Source organism: Octopus bimaculoides, chromosome 6 (genome assembly GCF_001194135.2).
Source record: "Octopus bimaculoides isolate UCB-OBI-ISO-001 chromosome 6, ASM119413v2, whole genome shotgun sequence".
Lineage (NCBI taxonomy): Eukaryota > Metazoa > Mollusca > Cephalopoda > Octopoda > Octopodidae > Octopus > Octopus bimaculoides.
In genome coordinates, this window is record NC_068986.1 from 41,979,076 (window position 1) to 41,984,937 (window position 5,862).

At 36.1% G+C, this 5,862-nt stretch overlaps 1 protein-coding gene across 1 annotated transcript in view; it reads left to right on the forward strand.

Annotated features, from left to right (window-relative positions):
* Positions 1–4,940: 4,940 nt before the first annotated feature.
* The window catches only part of LOC106874957 (eukaryotic translation initiation factor 3 subunit A), a 22,509-nt gene continuing 21,587 nt past the window's right edge, over positions 4,941–5,862 (forward strand). Inside the window, exon 1 of the mRNA XM_014922880.2 lies at positions 4,941–5,083. The gene's annotated coding sequence lies outside the window, so the exon portion shown is untranslated. The remainder of the gene's footprint in view (positions 5,084–5,862) is intronic.

A 5,862-nucleotide genomic window follows, 5' to 3' on the forward strand; every position in this document is an offset into this window, starting at 1 on the left:
CGCGCACACATACGTACATATCTATAGGCGTGTATACAGTGAAGGCGCTTGGGCTAGTGATTAGGATGTTTGGGCGACATGCTGTGTCCTTAAGTAAGGAACTATTTTTTACGTTGACCCATCCTACTCAATTAAAAACGAATAGCATCTAAGTGTTGATGTAGTTCTCTTTCCCCCAACCTGTCGCATCTTTTATGCACCACTGGGTCAAAAGTTGGGTTAAGTCAAGCGGGTGTTTATGTCTGCTCGTTATGCATGCTACATATGCACCTAAAACAAAAGGAAAATATGTACATGTAACCAAACCATACACTTTCACGTTTGACAGTTGATGCTCTGTCTCTCTATCTCTGCCTGCCTATATGTCCGTCTGTCTTCTAACTTCGTGTATCCCTCACACCCATTCTCTCTCCTCTTGTCTTCCACATCCTCTTTCCCTCTATATACTACATATATATGTACATGTATGTATGTCATTGTTCAGTTTTATTTCAAAATTTATTGCCAATAGAGAAAGAGCTTGTTTCTAACCTTATGTATGTATGTATGTATGTATGTATGTATGCATGTATGTATGTATGCATGCATGCATACCTATCTATCTTCTCTAAGTTCGTTTTTGAGTAGGCATATAAAAGCTCCTATTTTATTATGTCGGCTACAGCCTAATCATACCATCTTGCAATAACAGTTTTATGGGGTTGTATCAAGCTCTACTGATATAATGTGGAATAAATATAGTAATAAGAATAACAATCCATGGATGGAATTTATAAATATGTTAATGCATCGCTACGCGCGTTTCGACAAATCACGTTTCTTATGATCATAGTCCGGATTCCTTGGATGATTACATTACAATCCATAGTATCCTGGACATCGGGTGAATCATAGTTCATGCGTTCATTTCATCAGGTGAAATGGCATTAAAGTTGGAAGCAACGAATAACTAAAATAATAACTGAAAGATTATTTTCACCAATCAAAAGGTTCATTGGAGTATGTGAGCAGTTGGTAGGAAATAATGGAAGATGAGAGAAAGAGAGAAAGGAATGGTAATGATAGAACATATAAACGAACTAAACAAAAAAATCCATTATTTTCCTATGCTATGTCACTGTACCACCAGAAGTAATTAAAAGAACCCTTTAAGGGAACATTTGTCAACTCAATGAACATCAACACCAAAATAAGTTGCTTCCTGACCCAACAACATCTGAATTCATTGATGAGTGCCTGCTGTGACTAAGGTAAAACCAGAGAACTAAACTACCCATCCCAACATCGACACATAACTATCAAAACAAATCTAACCATACCGCACACTCCATTTATAAATTCCATTCATGAATTACTACTACTACTACTACTACTAGCTGGCAGAATCATTAGCGCGACGGACGAAATGCTTAGCGGTATTTCGCCCGTCGCTATATTCTGAGTCCAAATTCTGCCGAGGTCAACTTTACCTTTGATCCTTTCGAGGTCGATAAAATAAGTACCAGTCGAACACTAGGGTCGATGTAATCGACTCATCCCCTCCCCTCAAATTGCTGTCCTTGTGACAAAATTTGAAACCATTATTATTATTATTATTATATATATACACACACATATGCAATCATGATGTCAGCATTTTGAAACCCTGCGTGAATCATCATGATACAAGTAACTCTTTTGTAATATTAAGGTGGCTTACAGACTTACAAATCAGCTAACATTTCTCACCTACATCTATAACCGTTATACTCTCCAACGCCGTCGACACTTTACAAATACATCTAGCTATTCCTGCAAGAAAGGAGACATTAAAAATGTCAATATTTGCTCGAACGTCTTACACACACACGCACACACACACATACACGTACACACTTAGTTGGAAAGAAAGTTCTATTATAGTTTTGGCATGATCTTCTTGAAGTTTCTTTTCCGATACTTACGGTAAAACAAGCATTAATGTATATTTTCTTCCTTTGCAGATTACTGTCGATGTTATCCTTTTAAAATGAGTTTAGCGAATACACTGCATACTGTATGAATTCGAAAGGAGCCTTTCAGTCGATGGAAATGGCAAGAATTTTTCGATCTGTCTTTGGAAATGGATTTATAAATGTCCGGACAGGTCAACTATGGTTTGGCCAGTTTCGCTTGGGAAATTTTTCTTTTGCTTATTCTCTTTGGTCTGGTCAATCAAATTCCTCTAAATACTGAACTTCTGAAAACCGTAATTAGGGAAAATGGAAAGCAAACCGACGCATGAAAATCAGCAACATAGTTTAATTCAGGTCACATTTCGACCATTAAACATCGTCATGAACTTAGAAAATTGACTAAACTTGGTTTGTGGGTCCTTTATCATTACACTGCTCAGTTTAATCAAAGAGTTGCCCTCTGCTCGTCATTGAAAAGTAAAGTAAACTTGTTATCGAACCCTTTCTGGGTAAAATTATCACAAATGATGTGAAGTGAGTTCCTTATAATCATATCCAACGAAAATTGTTTGCATCCAGTGTAAAAGAAGAACCTATGCCCAATCTAGGACTCTACTCGAAATAAGTCGTGATTTGTATTTAGTGGGATATGAAAAGTGCCGCCTATCATGAAGTGTTAAACGAATACGAAACTGTTAATACGGACAAGTACTATCGTCAGTTGGAAGTATTGCATGAAAATTTGCAGAAAAGGCTCCCATCACTGGTCAGTCATAAGGGGCGTTGCTCTTAGACGCTCATGCATTATCACATTGTCTAATTCACTCAGGAAAAGATCATAGTACTAAATAAATATGGAAGTTTTGTTTCATCCTTTTTTCTCTCCTGACCCTGCTCTATCTGACTACCATCTTTTCAGATAATTCTAACATTATTTAGAGGGAAAGCAGTTTATTGTGACGAGGTTAAAAATTATTTTCAGTGTTTATACTAGAGACAATTACACGTACACAATCACCATTTTTTTCCCTACTTATTTCAATCACTAACTGCAACCCTGTTGGAGCACCGCCTTGAAAGATTTAGAAGAAACAAAATTAAACACCAGCATTTATTTCTAAGTCTGGTACTTCTATCAAACTTTTTACCGAACCGCTAGGTTACAAACCAACATTTGTTGCCAAATGGTAGGATGATAAGCATAAACACACACACGCAAAAAGACACACGTACACACACACACACACACACACACACAAAGGGGTTCCACCGATTTTCTGCTCACCAAATTCATTCACAATGCATAGGACATCTAGGAGAAGACAATTGCTCGAAGTGCTGCACCGTGTAACTGAACCTGAAACCATGTCATTGCAAATGAAAATTTTCAGTCATACTCATGCCCGATTCTTATTGTCTCTCTCTTGAGCGCGCGTGCGTGTGTAGGCATCTATGTATATATTAATATGTATACTTGGAGTGATGGAGGCGCAATGGCCCAGTGGTTAGGGCAGCGCACTCGCGGTCATAGGATCGCGGTTTCGATTTCCAGACCGGGCGTTATGAGTGTTTATTGAGCGAAAACACCTAAAGCTCCACGAGGCTCCGGCAGAGGATGGTGGCGAACCCTGCTGTGCTTTTTCACCACAACTTTCTCTCACTCTTACTTCCTGATTCTGTTGTGCCTGTAATTCAAAGGGTCAGCCTTATCACACTGAATATCCCTGAGAACTACGTTAGGGGTACATGTGTCTGTGGAGTGCTCAGCCACTTGCCCATTAATTTCACGAGCAGGCTGTTCCGTTGATCGGATCAACTGGAACCCTCGAGGTCGTAAGCGACAGAGTGCCAACAAACTTAGAGTGACAAAGATAAACGGATAAATAGATAGATAGATAGATAGATAGATAGGCAGAGAGAGAGAAAGAGAGGGTGATGGGGGGAAGTTAGATGATACTTAAAATGAAAGAACAGTACATTGTTAGATGTAAATGTGTGACTAGTAGTCGTTTTAGTCTTATACTTAATGTATCCACGTAATTTTAGAAAAGTTTTACAATAAAAGAGTATATTACTTTTTTTTAAAGCATAAAGTAACATTTTTTTGCTTGTTTCTTTACAGATTCCCATTATTTTTGTTCTGCTTCAGAGGCGGGCGATGAAAAATAAGTTTACTAGATGCTGATTAATGCATATTATGTTATAATTTTTATTTTCTTTTTCCAACTCATGCAGAGCTAAATTCTGAAATGACAGCAAAAATGGTACAAATAATTAGTATGCAGTCGACAAAACTAGAGGAAAGATGAATGCAGTTAATACCACACCGACGTTAATGCCTTATGCAGTGAAACTAACTTTTATGTTGTTGTTGTCATTATTATTATTATTATTATTATTATTATTTCATCTATTTTCCTGACAAGAGCGGACTGCGGCTGATAATCCACACAAAACTACGTTTTTCATTCAACACAAGAATATTGATCTAATTTACCATTCGAGGATAATAATCCTGCGTAGGCCAAACATTTGAATATTATTTTCTTTTCTATCCCCTACCTTGTACACCCACCACTTCGAAACCTCCTCGCTACTGAACATCATTCTCTCTCTTTCTCTCATTGTTTTTCTCTCTCTCACTAACTTCCTTACTCTCTTTCTTTCTGTGTGTCTTGCTCTCACTCTCTTTCCCACTGTTACTATTACTTTTCTTAGATTGGTTATTTGCTGAGAGTCTTGATTTTATTTTTGATGGCATTGTTTATTTATTATTTTTCTTCCGTTTGCAGCCTCAATTTACTATTGCTCCTCCTCGATAATCAAAATGATAATGCCATTATCTTTCTTGATGGCGTTTCCCCTCCAACCGCCTCCATATACAATAAAGTAAGATTATATCTCTCTCTCTCTCTCTCTCTCTCTCTCTATATATATATATATATATATATATATATATATAAATATATAAGACAGTCAGACAGACACACTCACAGAAGCACACACATATATACATTTAAATATATATATATTTGGTATAAAATAATTTCATTACATATACAGTCCAAATCTGTTTGGAAGTGCAGAGCAGAGCAAGAAGCTTCCAGAGCCCACACGACGAAATCACGAATAAAGTAACATTTAACGAGGTAAGTTACTTAATTTACTTAGCAATGTAAGACAGACTTTTGGATCTTGCCATGATTCCTGAATCATAGTTTACAGAAGTTAGATTTGTTACTACAGGTTCCTTCACGTAACGTAATAAAATAGGTAAATATCTCTATATTGGGCAATTCTCACTGAAATGTTAAATATATGATACACATGTAGCTTATATACAATTTGCTTCCACAAGGCAAGCCCATAACATTTTGTTTAGTTTATTTATTAGATTATTTGCTGAAATAATTTGTATATTTGCTGAAACCTCACATTTCGCATTCTCTTCACCCACTCACTAAGTTATTATATACACTGTTATACATACTTATATACAAATATTCATTCGCACACAGACACACATACACACACACACACACATATATACATATACACTTATATATACATATACGTGTGTGTGCGTGTGTGCATATGTTTGTGTGTCAATATGTGTATATCTATCTATCTATCTATCTATCTATCTATCTATCTATCTATCTATCTATCTATCGCAGAAAACTGGAAAAAGAAGGAAATGACTTTTACATTTTGAGTGTTCACTCGTCTTCTAAAAAAAAAAGGATAAAAAAAGAGTGACAAACGGAGAAAGAAAATGAAGTAAAGATACGATATGATATAATATAATGTGATATAACATGATATATGTGTGTGGTTGTTTTATGCACAGACACATAGATACACAGACACATACATACACACAAACACACATATATATGTATGTGTATATATATATATATATATATAT